General features: G+C 43.7%; 1 protein-coding gene across 2 annotated transcripts in view; it reads right to left on the reverse strand.

Annotated features, from left to right (window-relative positions):
- PTCH1 (patched 1) overlaps positions 1-15584 on the reverse strand; it is a 66945-nt gene that overhangs the window by 41160 nt on the left and 10201 nt on the right. The window lies entirely within an intron of this gene.

Below are 15584 nucleotides of genomic sequence, written 5' to 3' on the forward strand. Positions count from 1 at the left end.
GGAGCAATTATTTTATTACAGGCATTTTCAAAAATGATGTTATTTCCTACAAGATATAAAATATACCTCAGGGGTCTTATAGTGTCACTTTTTAGATGTTTTAAGACGTATATTTAAAGAAATGCATATGTTTTAATAAAGGTGTCTATCATGTCTCTGGAACTGAAAATCTTTTTTCTTCCTTCATTTCTTTGCTCTAGTGATAAATGTAGTATTTTGCTAACGTGACAACCATTTTCAACCAAGACTCTCATCATAGGTAGACGAACTGGAGTTCAAAGACTCTGAATTCTAAAGTGTTCTCTAGCACCTATGCTGTATCCTACTTTTGAGTACCAGTTCAATTTGTTTTTATATTTGACACGCTGTATTTTATTTAACAATCCATCTATTATTTTTGCAAAACTATTCAGTAACTTTAAAGTTTCACTGAACATCCCCTTTACTTGACAAACAGTCCTAACACTCACCCAGCGAGCATATGAAGGTGCCTGCTGTGTGCTACACCATGGGGTGCTACGGGGGGGTGAGACCAGCATGTTCTCTGCTCCAAAAGGCTCGCTGGCCAGTACGCGCATGGGCAACAGACAAACAAATCAATAGGATAATTTCATGGGATGACAAGTGCCACAGAGGAAACACAGATAGTGATGCCACGAGTTAGCAGGTGGTGGGCAAGGGGAAGTCCCCTTCAAATGGAGTAGCCCGGGAGACCTAAATGGAAGTAACACTTAGACTGATTCTGAAGAGCTGGGGGAACAGTGTCTGGGCGGAGGAACCAGCAACTGGAAAGCCCTCATGTCTGGCTTGCTGCAGGAAGAGAAAGGAGGCCAGTGTGGCTGGAGCGTGGTGAGACTACAATTATGTCATTCACTTGGTTGCATTGGTAGACTTAGCTCCTTCTCGGGTGTACCTATGTCATAAACTGCTCAGCATTCGTATGGTCTTACATCAGTATTCACCCACAGTGCTCTGGAACCAGCTACCAGAGACAGAAACCTCTCTGGACAGAGCCAACTCTATGCACTCACCTGACTTTTGCTACCCTAGCAAATGCCTATCCTGAATCACAACGATGACAGCCCAGAGCTGTTCTTTTCTTGCCAGTCTTCCTTATCACGCATCAGCATGAGGCTCCATCTGCAGGAAGCCCCACAGACCCCATTTCAAGTGACTGAATTTACAGGTGCAGTCTGGGGGAAAAGGCTTTTCTCTCTCTGTCTCATTTTCAAGGTTAGGGTCGTTTTTTATTTAAAAAATAATCTGTTCATGAAATACTGCATAATTATTTCCAACTACTGAGCATAAAGAACCATAGGATCTAGTATTTGATGTAGATGGATGAATGACGACAGCCATGTGAACAGCTACTACCATGTGGTGGTTTATGGATAATATTTACCCATTTCCCTTTTTGAGGTTTATCGCTATTTCTTAATTTTTTCTACAAGGAACCCATGTAATTAAAGACTTCCATGTGACAAAAAGATACGAAAGCTGCTTGGTAGAGATCTGAATTAAAAAGCTCAATGCAAAAAAAATGCATATTCATTAAATTCTGAAGACCTCTTATATTCTTTTCCTTCTTTCAAATTCAGTAACTTTTAACAAAATAACAACCAAACTCTGAACAAGACTCATGAAAAATGCTATCTCAGGATTCTAGGACACAAAATAGCCTTTTATATTTGTGTATGTTTTCCATCTGCAAACCCATTTCCCCTCATTCTTTACCTATTTATAAATATTTTGCTCAGTGCTCCTCCCTCATCAAGCTGCGGCAAGCTGACTGACTGGTCAGGTGGTGAGAATCAGGACCAGAAGGGCAGCACTGTGATTTGGGACGAGTCCCTGACACAGTTGGGCCTCAGTAACCTTCTCTGTGAAATGGGATGAAAATGCTACTACTAACCTCATAAGATGGTGTGAGTATTAGCAAGGTGTTATGAAATTTCCCAAATCCTGAACCAGGAGTTCAGCGGGCATCCACTCATTGGGTTACTTATTCATTTATCACAGGGCATGTATCATCACCCTTATTTTACAGAAGAGGAAAAGTATCTGCAATTGCTCAAGATTACCCAGCTGAGAGGAGGTGGCACTGACCCTCAACACTTAGTCCAACTGCCCTGAGAGCGCCTTGTGGCTTCTGAGCACTAGTTGAGGATATGAGTCTAGAAGTGCTGAATTCCATATACCAGACTGTATTAAGCTCTCAGCTAGAGCTTTTACAATGCATCAGATTATTACACAGAACAACAGTTGGCATTTTTATTTAAAGGACAACATTGCCTCCCAGAGTGTTTACGGCCACTGAGGAGATAGTTTTTTCAGTAGAACCTCATGGGTGGCAGTAACAGATGCCCTATTTTCCTTGGCTCCCCAGAGGGGCATGGTTTAGAGGAGGGGGGCAAAGAGATGAGGGCACACAGCCTTAGGGCTCTTCACCTGCAAATTCTCCAGAAATCACAGGTTTAAACCAATTCTTTGTAAGAGGTGGGGTAAAAAGCATCACCTCCCCCAAAGAAGTTCTTGCTCAAGCTCTGCTGATCCTTTCCTCCCTAAATCAAACCATTATCGTTTGCCAAGGTGAATAAGGACCAGCACAGGTAAGAAACCATTCCATCCAGGAGTCTGTACCTCTGGGCCAGTGCTATTCCATTCCATGGTAGACACGAGATGTTCCCCACATGATGCTCTCCCACCATGTACCATTCCTTAGCACGGCCCCCTGCACAGAGCTTAATAAACGCCTGTGGCATTCACGCAAAAAACTTTTAGCAAAAGCTTATTGTGATCCACATAAAGGTGATCTGAGGGACCAAACGAAGTGTTTTTCCCAGTAAATTCCAAATCCTTTCAGGGAAGCACCGCCCGCTGCCCACTTATTTCGGCACACCAGGCGCATGCGCACACTCTGTGTCAGAGGAATAAATGAATGAACAGCCTCAATACAGAGCCTTGGGAACAGGCAGTCATCTGTATAAGATATTAATTCTCCCCAAAGCCTCAAAAAGTCAATCAGTCAAAACAAATGACCCTTTCAGCCTGAAAAGTACCCACTCAGAGTCCAATTAGGAAAATGGGGTCTGTGTATATGCAAGCGGAGCATTTGCATTTGATTAATCCCATGAATTATCTAACAGCCTCTAGAGAGATTTTTTTTTCTTTCCCTTTAGTTACTTCAGGTCCTTCTTTCAATGTTGCGATTAGTTATTGTGAGGGTGAAAAACTACGACTCTCCAAAGGGTGTAACTGCAAAATTATTAGCACCAGCTCATTTTCTAAATTGAAAAAAATGAAGATTCAGTAATTTGGGCAATTGGCTGAAAACTCCTGAGCTGTGAGTTTTAGTCAGTCTTCCAGCCATCTCTTTTATTCATGACTAGCCAACTGCTGCTTAAGCTTCTGGGCTGTTTTTCTCCTCGTGGGATTGTGCCCTTGGGTGTTGCCATGGGAAAATGCTAGAATCAGATAGCCCAAAGAGAATTTGCCTTCATGAAGTGAGCCCAGTGAGTGAAAACCACAAAAACAAGACAAGAGCAGGACACATCCCCACACCTCCCTGGGGACAGCCTGGGGGGGCAGAGGGTTGGTAAGGAGGGCGGAACACGGTAGAAGGGGTAGCAGGCCTGAGCATGCGCCCACCACAGGCCCCCCACACCAGCTGTTTGTGGTGCCATCTGTTACCGCCCAGGCTGCTTCTCTGAATGGCTTTCCCTGAAGCTGCCCGCTCACCCTGTCGGACACGATCAGGTCAGCCCAGCACTGTGCCCACACTGGATCTGCTGCCTGCCACAGCTCCCCCGCCACCCCACCTGGTATTCTTTCCAGGGCCACCAGCTCCCAAGATCACACCGCATCTGTTAGGAGACCCATTCTGCCTTGGTCACCTGCTGCTGTGGCAAATGAAGGCTGTGGTCAAACCTCCTCCCCGTCAAAGACAGGCTAAGTGAAGCCAGAGCCTGCGGACTCAAGGATGTTCCTGGCTTCTGGCAGGCTGGAACAGGATGGAGCTCTGCTCTACCCCAAGCTGCACACTCGGCTCACTGGGAACTGGCCCAGGTGCTACCAAGTTTTCACCTGGATGCTCATCCATGAGCAAGTAGATGCAAACTCAGGTCCTGTCCTTTTGCAGAAGCTGAGCAAGCCTGGGAGGGTTTGACACAGAGCAGCATGCTCAATCAGAGGCAAAGTTGGACCACGAAGCAAAACCCAGGGACCAAGGACAGTGTTGTTACCAAGTTTTAAGTTCTTAGTTAAGGCTTCCTAAAGTCTTCATTCAAAATAAAAACAGGACACAACCCAACCAGGACAACAAAAGCCAAGTGCCCGCCCGGGCTGCGGGCTCTCTACCCCAGCATTCGGGCTGCTGCTGCATAACATTAACCCCAGCTCCCTTCTCTTAGCTTCTGTGGGGCTGACATCACCTCTCTGCTCTCAACAGTCTTCTTGCCATTATCAAGCCTGGGCCTCTTGGCACCGGCCTCCTGCTTGAGCACACACGGGGGAGAAGACAATGTGAGTCCCCACCTCCACAGGCAGGCTCCCAGGGCCCTGAGGAACATCACGCTGGCCTGCTTTATCTCCCACACCCTCCCTGGGGGCCACTTGCATGATTTTGTTGCCATCAGGATTAGCTGGATTAGGGACTGATGCATAAGAACCCCCTGGTGCCATAAGGAAGTTTCATCGCCAGGTCAGCATGGTGTGAACTATATTCTGTCACCACCACAGCTCCTTATAGCCACCAACTGAAAAAAAAAGGGGAGGGGACAGCAGGGAAAATGCATGAACTCGGCACAGCCATAAATTCCCCCATCATGCATTCCCAAGAGTGTGAACCATTCAAGACTGTCCTCCTTTCCAGCAAGAGCCCCACTGATTCTTTTCTTATCTATAAAAGACGTAATGGGGTCTGATAGTGGCAGCTAAGTGGAGTGGTGAGCAGAGCTGCCACAGAAAAACAACGCAAAGAAACTTCTAGTCCTTTGCTAAAACCAATCAAGCAATTTGGGAAGAGAGCCTCACTGCTGGAACCTTATATTATGGTCCTATCCCATAGTGTGGGGGTGGGGGAGGTGGGGGTGTTCCCATTTAATTTGAAGGAAAACAATGTGGGCAGGAGTGGGGGGGGGGGCGGTCAGTATGAGGATGGAGAGAACCAGAACAACTCAAGGCCTTTAAAAATTCAGTGACTGAAACTTTTCCTCCCAGAAAATCACTTGGCCCTTTTACTTCCCCAAACCCGCATCCTGGCTGCCTCTCATGTGCACCCTGCATGAAGTAAACACAATTTGTAGAGAAAGCAATGAGATTTCTGCAAGTGTGTGCGTGTGTGTGTGCGTGCGTGCGTGTGTGTGTGTGTGTGTGTGTGTGTGTGTGTTTTATAGAACAGTCCTTCTTGCACAGAACTGGGCTGTTCCATCAAAGCCGTATCTGTTATATTTCTGTCTTTCTCTTCTGTTTGGCGTATTCACCAACAAGAGAAAAGGAGGTAAGCTTTGCCGGCCCTGACCTGCAGCTGGAACACAATACTTTCGCACAGCCCTGCCGACCCCTGACATAAATTTTACACCGCAGCTGGCATTTACACACTCAGCATTACCATATGTATAGCTGCTCGGTGCTAATTATGCTAATCACCTGTCTAACTCGCTGCTGCGAAAAATGGTTGTATTTAGCAGTCCAGTGCCTACCAATGCAGCTTACTGTGTGGCTGAAATGTACATTCAGACGGCCCTGAATGGCAAGATTTTTCCACGTTGCTGGCTACATTCAGGCCTCAGAAAAATTTATTCAAGTCAACTGGTTTCGGTCCGCAACAAAAAAGTTACGAGAAAAAAGTGAGTGTGTTCTTGCCCTAACATTCTGGATCTGCTTGCAAGCAAAATGATAAATCAATTGGTGTGGGAAACAAAAAGGGAGAGAGATTTCTTTTGGGAGCCATGTGAAACTGTAGCCTATTTAAAAAAAAAAAAAAAGAAAAAAAAGGGTCATCCTATTCCCCAAATCTCTAGAAAGAGCAGTTAATAGATATTTAGCCCTAATCCCAATTCTCTCAAATTGCAAGCTTTGTTTGCAATTAAGCAACGTATTAAACATGCAATTTTTTTTTCCTGGATCACGTATAGCCTAAAATGATGGCGTCATATTTATCATTTTTAAACTTATTGGAACAATGTATGAACCTCATGGGGAAAAGTCAGGTAAGAGGAAAAGAAATAATTTTTTAGGCCGCTAAGGAAAATTCTTTTGTTATTCTCCTGGAAAGCTTCTATTTCAAAAGACACTGTGTGATATTTATGTCTATTTTGTGAAGTCTTCTGGTTTCCCTACTAAAGGAGCAAAGGAAATCAGGGAATGGGGGTGGGGAAATGGGAGAATTCAAAACAGGAAAAAAAAGTGTTGGGGGGAGGTGGGGGAAAAGAGAGAGAGTCAAGAAGCCTACATTTTCCTTAATCTCAAAATTCCTGTTTCCCATCCCTGTTTCTAAAAGCAATTTTCTCAGATCACTCTACAGAATGGATTTCTAAACTCGGGATATTATTACTGCAGGCTGTTTTAACAATTCCCCAAATTCAACTGGAACCCCATTTCCTTCTAACTCACAAAATACCTTCTTATTAATGTTTAAACATCCTAGGTTTAGTAAGTCTAAGGACTGCTTAGTATTAGATTATTTGGATGTACAGATAATGTCTAGGCATTCCAATTTCCTTGGGTTGCCCACGGCACTGTAAAACAAGTTCTACTTGGAGGGGTGGCCCAAAGCATCCAGTTACTTTTTTACCTCCAAAGGAACATCATTAGTAGCTGCTTTACTGAAATCTAGGAACTGGGGGCAAACTGGAAGGCCATTTACTCTGCAACATAGATCTTGGACTACCCCCAGTGCTACAAAACCCCAGAGCAGCTTTGTGATACCTCTTAGGTTTACACACAGAAGGTGCACCAAACCAGCAGGCTTTCTCAGACCAGGTGGGGGTGGGGGGCTGGTCTCTCCCCGCCGTGCTACACTCACCACAGATGAAAAGGGTGATGCTCACAGATGCTGCTATGAAAACAACAGCTTTGTTCCTATCAGCCCCTCCCCATTCGGTTCAACATTTTATAAACTTATCTGACCCAATGAAGCAACATTATCCAAGCCACATCTTGCTCTCTTTGGCATCCCAATTCAAGCTGCTTTTCTTTGCCAGTAAAAAGTATTAATTCATCTAGGATTTTGGAGTTCCAAATCTTGACTCTGCAGCCAAAAACACAAACAACACAACCACTACTGTGCCACTGCAGTACAGAGAGAGCTTACCTCTCTCTTTCCCTCTCAATCTCTCGCTCTTCTTTAATAGGAGATGGACCACCCTGCCTCATGGCACAGAGCAGTGTTTACATTGCAGTACTTGACTGTGTAATACATCTGGCATTTTTGGGCAGGATTCCTGAGCTAGGGGCCAGAAGCCCTTAAGCAATGATTTAAGGGGAAAAAAATCATGCACACTGACTTAACAAAGCCTACTTCCAGTTCCTTTTGCTTACTTTTGTATGCGTTTCATCAATAACTGAAAACTATGTTGGTTGATAAATTGGGGAAACTTACTGTTTCTTTTCATTTATCCTAACGAGAATAAATCAAACTCATGCTGTGGTACAGAGACTTGCTTTTCACTAGCCTCACCTTCAGAGCCAGTGGTGTTTTGGGACCCACACGCAGTGTGGAGTATTTGGGTCAACTCACAACCAGGTTTCTAGAAATAAGGCCCTAAACCTTCATTATAAATCTCCCAACAACAAACGTGTCACTCATGAGCAGGTGCCTGACTTCCCACCAATGACAGTTTCCCTAACACATGATAGCTGGTTTCCCAACTATGCTCTGAACCCAAATACAACAAAATAGTCTTGAAAAGTTGTGGACAGGATGCATCTTTCCTAAAAATCTCTAAGATAATCAAGCAGTTTCTCAATGCAGCATTCTGCTATTTTGGAAGATGAAATTACTTGTGTCAAACCTAAAGATACATGCATGTAGAAAAACATATTGCCATGTAAAGCAAAACACAACCCTAAATCCAGTTTAAGAGAAACAAATCCAGTACATAGGTCTTATGGTGAAGGGTCCAAATTCAAAGTTTGGAAGCAAAGAACAAGTAATTGTTTCTATTGTGATGACCCTGATGATATCTGTATAGTCAAGGAAGCTTTCCACTAAGAAAATCCCAGGGAGCGTCCTCCATATGAACTGCTGGAAGCACCTTTGTGAGCATAACGCTCTGCATTCTGGGACCTCTCATGTGGGATGGACTGTCTAATGCTGCAGAGTTGGCCAAAGTGTGGATAAGGAACTCTGTCCTCTTCCATCTATACCCAAGCATCATATTCCCTTTGCCTTTGGTGGGAGTTCCATCCATGGAAAGCCTGAAGTATGGTGCCTGGGTCTGAACATCTAGGCTTTCATTTCACTTACCATCTCAAGAAATGCTAAGGGTCTCAATTTTTCACATTTCATACAACATGTTAAACACAGGGGACCAAGACTTATTTCACACTCCATTTGTCAATGATTTCTAAGGTACCTCAAAAGTCCATACAATGCCATGACTCTTCAACAGGGGAAGTACATCTTCTGTTGACAAGACCCCATCAGAGAGTAAGGTCCTAGAACCAACCCTTACCAAGACAAGAACCTCAAGGATGCAAATGGCAGCTTGGCATTTGGTATCTCCCACAGCTGGTTTGAAATAATATAGTTTCTAATTCCTGCCTGTCAGTTTGTGATTAACCAGATTTACTACCATTTCAGATTTCACACTAGTAACTGCAGAGATCCAGTGGGAGGAAATGATTAGGGCAGTTAAGGAGTGGATGGAGGGAATGAAGGGTGGGAGGAAGTGAAGGGGAGTTCGGAGAAGAGGTTCTGGGAGTCAGTGAGGGGCAAAGGAAATAGTATTTTAATAATAGAATCACACAGGTATGGCGATTATTTAGGGATGTCTTTTTTGTCAAAATACTATCACACTAGTGCTAAGTTAAATACTATACTTCTGCAAAGAGGCCTCTATTAAATATGGTGTCCTTTAAAATAAGTTTAGGGGCACCTGGTGGCTCAGTCAGTTAAGTGGGCGACTTTGGCTCAGATCGTGATGTCACGGTTCGTGAGTTTGAGCCCCACATCAGGCTCTCTGCTGACAGCTTAGAGACTGCTAAGGATTCTGTGTCTCCTTCTCTCTCTGCCCCTTCCCCACTTGCACTCTGTTTCTCTCTCTCTCAAAAATAAAACATTAAAAAAATTTGTAAATAATTTTAAATTATTTCCATATTTGTTTTAAAAGCCAAAAAGACTTTTAAAAGCAAACCCCCCTCCACCTTCCCCCCCCCCCCCCATAAAATAAGACTATTCTTCTGGGGCTAAATCTAGGCAGACAGCTGGCATGAAGCTGGAGGGGGGGTGGTAAACCATGAAAGCAGCCCCTTCCGCTGCACAATTGTGACCCCCCAACACAAGAAGAAGGGCAGACAAGTTACAGCTTGGCCTGAGTGGACAGAGCTCCAGGGGTCACGGGAAGGTCAGCTTTGAAGGAGAAATCCCAATGAAATATAAACACAGCATTGTGGAAACCAGACAAATCTCCCATAGCTTATCCAGCCAGCGTTAATCTCACCATCAGCTGTGGTGCATAATCCAAACAAACGGATCCGGCGGTTCGTACATCTGGAAGCTGTCATTTCTAGAGCCTCCAAGCGGCGGTCCGTGGATCTGAAACACCCCACTGCCCAACCTGGCTTCTACACTTGAGAGTGACAGGCAGCAAAGAGACATGGAAGATTCACAGGGTCGGCTGCCCTGGGGAGAAGGCACCTGAGGCTATTTGGTATTTTAAAGCAATTATTGTTGGGTGTAAATTTTTTGGTCATTGTTCTCCTGATGTAAAAGAAAAACCAAAATTCCTTGCACATGTATGTGTGCGCCTGCTATTGCAATCTAATCAATGCCTACCTAATAAACATATTTTTAATATTTGCTAAGTGCATAGGGGACCAAAGAGAAGAAGCTGCAATTCATTAGGTCTTTCAGTCCCTTGTGAAATGCACCCAAACTGACAGCCTTAGAGAGCAGAAACTGGCAGTAAAATCAGAGCTCATATCGCCCATATGGGCTCAAGGTCTCAGCCCCTCCCAATCCCTTTGGTTCTGCTGCAAAAGGGCACCCGGGGAAAAGCCGTCTGTGATAGGAACATCTGGAGGAGAGCTAGGCCACCGAAGAGCTAATGTACTGAGGAGCGGGCTTCCAAAAGGAGCTCTTATTTCCATATGAACTAAGTTTAGTGGTGTCTTTTCCTGCTTTTTACAAAGACACCTTCGTGCTAAATGGTTTTCTTCATCCTACTCTTCTTGAAAGGCAACAAGGTCTGTCTTCAAAATGAAGTTACCTGAAGGACGGAAATCTAATATAAAGATTTCACTTTCTTGCATAGCTGGCCCCCACCCACACCGTCTGCCAGACCTCCTTCACTCTGTCATCTTGTCATGCTGGGGTTTTTTTATTTGATGGTTAATGTAATTCTAAGAAAAACAAAAAGCTTACATTATTAGCATAAAAAAATTAGTTACCTAGATCAGTAGACATGGAGATGGGGAGGGGACATTATCTTCAAGAAAACTCCTTTGTATGTATGGCAATGCATTTGCAGCCACAAGGTCATCATAATAAAAGCCTTCCCTCTGCACAGCATGGGTCTTCCAATTGGAATCTATTATCTAAACCAGTGCTTCTCAACTGGGGTGATTTTGTGCAGCACCCCCTCCCCCCCATTTGACAATGACTGGAAACATCTTTGGTTGTCAAAGTTGGGAGGTTGATACTGGCATCTAGTGGGTAGAGTTCAGAGATGCTGCTAAACATCCTGGGGTGCACAGGGCAGTCCCCTTAACACAGAATTATCCAGCAAAATATCAAGAGTGAGAAAACTGGCTCTAAACTTAAAGGATGGTGAAGCTCATTTATCTCCTATAACTGCCTGAGTCCAAGCCAAGAACACTGAAGGCATCATACCAGCAAAGAGCAAACTTGAGAGCACTTATAAACATCAAGCAGGTGTTAAGAACATTTTTTAAATTTTCCTTAAAAAAAATTAGAGTCACAACTTGTGTCTCTTCCCTTGATGTTAATAACCAAACACAAGGCAATATGGATTCATTTCAAGGCTGTTATAACCCTTTGCAGTAAAAGGGGCCAGGGGATGGGCAAAGCTTGAGGGGAAAAAAAAAACATCTCCAAGAGGTAAATGAACGTTCTGCCCACTGGGGAGTTGTGACAACAAACCTGCATCTGAGAGAGGGTTGGACTGGGGGTAGCTACTAAGGGAGACAGGAAGATAAGGGTGCTAAGCAAAAAAAGGAAAAGCCTACAGAGAAATGGGCAAGATTAAAAATAAAGTATTTCCCTCCTGTGCCCAGAAGAGAGAAATCAAGCTGAAGCACTCTAGTCCTAGGGAGGGCCCTAGAGGCTAAATATGCTAGTACAGATAATGAGGAAGGCAAAGAATGGCTAAAAGGAAGAGCTGGCAGCCCCTCAGCTGAATGCGGCACACAACAGAGACCTTTCTGTGATACAATTGGGCCTTCCAGGCCCTCAAGGCTCCCTGTCTCCTCAGACAGGATGTCCCAATGGAGGCAAGCACTGGGAGCTCTCCTGGAGGCCACACCCTGTCCTCTGAGCCTTTGCATGCACTGTTCCTTTGTCCTGGAATGCCCCAGCAGCACCCCCACTTCCCCAGCCCCTGTGCCTGGCTCAGACCCCTGTCAGAGCTGTCCTGGAAGGAATCCCTGCTCTCATGCCACTGGTCTATCTGCCTGCTGGGTGGAGGTCTCGAGAGCAGGGACTGTGGCCTTTCACTGACATCTCTCTGGAGCTTCATGAAATACCTGGCACAGAGCAGGCACGGAGAACACGTGCTGAATATTTTTATTTATTTAAAAAAAATTTTAATGTTTATTTGTTTTTGAGAGAGAGACAGAGACAGAGAGAGACAGACAGAGTGTGAGCGGGGAGAGAGGCAGAGAGAGAGGGAGACGCAGAATCCGAAGCACGCTCCAGGCTCTGAACTGTCAGCACAGATTCCAATGTAGGGCTCAAACTCACAAGCAGTGAGATCATGACCTGAGCGGAAGTTGGATGCTCAACAGTCTGAGCCACTCAGGTGCCCTGAATATTTTTATTTTTAAATAACAATTAATCTCTCCTGGACCTTGCCGCAACTGGCATGTGCTTCCGTGAGAGCAGATGTCCACATTATTCTACATATTCTTTTACTAACCCTCATGATGCCACTCACAAGTGAGCTAAATTTGGTATTTCTGACTTGCAAATACTCTAACCCGGAGACCTAAGCTAACATCAAAACGTATATTGAGTTTCTTAAAAGAAACTGATATCTGTTAACAATGATTACAGCAATCACTGCATGAACATTTTTTTTTTTAATTTTATTTCTAGGAGAGAAAGAGAGAGACAGCGTGAGCAGGGGAGGGTCAGAGAGATAGGGAGACACACACTCTGAAATAGGCTCCAGGCTCTGAGCTGGCAGTCAGCACAGAGCCCGACGCGGGGCTCGAACCCACGAACCGCAAGATCATGACCTAAGCGAAAGTCGGACGCTTAACCGACTAAGCCACCCAGGTGCCCCACTGCATGAACATTTTAACAGAATCAAAAAATTCTTATCACCAATGAGATAAAAATAGGACAGAGTCTTCCTTATCTAGCTTATATTGGTCTGCGCATTGTGGCCAACATATTCAAACAGTCCTTATAAAGCCACATTTCCCCAGCATGTTAAAGCCTGAACATCAAATCAATGAGATAGCCTATCAAGTAGATCCTTTTAATTTGCTGAAAAAGATAGTAATTATTTTGGCAGATACAAAGATGGATGTAGTAAGTTTATGTGTATACATACAAATACAAATGTAAGCGGAAATATATAAACAATACAGGTTTGAACTGTGCAGGTCTACTTATATGCAGATTTTTTTCGATATACATACAGTACCGTATCTATATATTTTCTTTCTCCTGATGTTTGTAATAACATTTTCTCTTTTCTAGCCTACTTTATTGTAAGAATACACTATATGATATGTCTAACATTCAAAGCATGTGTTAATTGACTACATTATCAGTAAGGCTTCCAGTCAACACAGGCTGTTAGTAGTTAAGTTTGTGGAGAGTCAAAATTATACATGGATTTTCAATTGTGGAGGGGTTGGTGCCCCTAAGCCCCCATACTGTGCAGGAGTCGACTGGTATATAATATGTATTTGTGTGTAGGTATGTAGATATATGTATCTCCAGTTGCCTTTGTATATTTACCTATGTAGTATGTATGGTAAGTCATATTTTTAAAAATCACAACGGAAACAGTATTTTTCCAAACTGTTCCTCAGTATTCCTCTCCCCTTAAAAATCTCTTATGCTTTCTCAGTCTGTTGCTTTTTAACTAGGGAAATATGCACTTTCTATTCATTTGGTTTATTTAGTGTAGCAAGCAGCCATGTTTATGCTCAGAACATTTATAGTCTCCATTAAGAAAACAATCATCTAACAGACTTCTTTGCTGGTAGTGATGAGGAATTTATCAAAGAGATTAAGGTACAAATTAACATAAATTTTGAGTTGCTGCTCATTTTACTCCACTACTGTCTAGGACAGCAGGAAATTCCAACTCCTGAAGACAAATGCTTACACTATTACACCAAGCTCACTATATCATAAACAAGACCCCAACACTGTTACCTCTTCTTTGAATTTATGTTAAAATTATAAAATGGTATCGTGGCCTCATGGGATCCCCGGTTGGGTTTACTTGCATTTATGAAACTATTGTTTCTTCTAAAGGGGAAGAATCTAGTACACAATGAATGAAGGAAGGCCCATTCCTTCAGAGGCCCAAAATGGGCAAACTGAGTCCTGAGTGTCTGAGGTGTCACTCCTTAATAGTCTGTCACTAACCGGAGCACAGGGAGACTTTCCCTAATCATGTTCCTCCTCCTTCCAGGACTTTAAATGAATTGTGTAATGCAGAAACACAGTTGCTTCCAGAAATATACAATGTTAAGAAAATAAATCACTTCTCTTTAGGCTTATTAAAGGTCTACCTAAAAGTCTTGCTCAAAACAGCAAGAAATTATCTTTTGTCATCATCACTGATACCTAACAAATTAGTTGGTCTGAGTGCTGCAGTGTGAACATATGGACAGAGCTGGGAGGCCCCTCTGCTCATCCCTTGTTCTGTCCAGCTCCCCACAGCCTAGCCAATCACATAATTTCTGAACGACTGCCCTGCGCTCCAGGGCACACATGAGCCATGGCACCCCATTCCCACTACTAGGGGCCTCCATTCAGTGGGCCTTTGCCTGACCCCCTTTCTGAGTTCCTGTGCAGAACTCCCTCTTTCTCTCTCTCCAGGTCACCCTAATTTGCCTCACTTCCACAGAAGCTTTTTTTCCTCCATTTGGCTTTCATGGCCCACTTCAGTTGTGAGCTCAAATTTACTGCAAGCCTATTCAACTCTAGTATTTTCTAAGTGCGTGGATTTGTGCACAGGGAATGTCTCACAGAGGTCAGTGACCCTTCCATGCTAGGGACTTTATTGGTGCTCGGTAAGGTTGGTGCTAAGATATCGTAGGTGTTCAATAAAACCCTTCTTTTATCTACCAATGATGCTGAAGTGCTCAACTGAGGTAAATTACCCCATGGATTCAATCCAAAGAATACTTTTGTATTAATTATCAAGCTACTTAAGGCAAATGTTTTCTGGCCTTAATTATTTGGACTATTAGTTTAATTGTCACTTCTCAATTAAAGACTCCATCATATGCTTGCAAAACACGGAGAAGTGAATCTTTATAAACAAAAAAAAGTTAACAAAATATTCTCTAAGGTTAGTTCTCAGCATCTGGTTTGAAAAATCTGCACTTTCCCATCCCATTGTAAGAGATATCCAAGGCAGTGTTTAGGGATTAAAATGTTTCCAAGTAGCAAATCTGTTACTTTCCGTAAAAGAATTAAAAAACAACCACCAATAACAACCCCCCAAAACAAAAACCCATGTCACCAAAAGAATGTAAAATGTTTCCGTGTTGAGAGGGGAAGGGATCTATTTTAAATTTACAACTTCTTAAAAAAAAAAAAAAAAAAAGGGCTTCAAGAACCCCCAAATTGAGGAATGTGTATAAAAGGCTGGCAAAACCCCTTGGAGAGCTCCTGTGTGGCCCCGCCCCCCAAATCCGCGTTCTTAAAACACATTTCTTCTTTCAGCCTGCAAAATGCAGCCTTGCCCCCAAAGCATACCATTTAAAAAGCCCCCACCCGCGAGGAAACATTAATCTACTTTGCAAACATGCGTTCCAGTCTATGCTTTACTGTTTTTTTTCAACTCCCTTCCTCCCCACCCCCACTTTTTTTTTGTACCTTGAGACAAATGTTTTTTTCCCCCAGAGTTGAAAGCTGTCCAAAAACAGGACCACACACGCCGCCGCCTCCGCAGGCCCGCGCTGCGCCCGCCCCCCGCCCTCCAAGGCCA

This window comes from Crocuta crocuta, unplaced genomic scaffold (genome assembly GCF_008692635.1).
Source record: "Crocuta crocuta isolate KB4526 unplaced genomic scaffold, BGI_CrCroc_1.0 scaffold99, whole genome shotgun sequence".
NCBI lineage: Eukaryota > Metazoa > Chordata > Mammalia > Carnivora > Hyaenidae > Crocuta > Crocuta crocuta.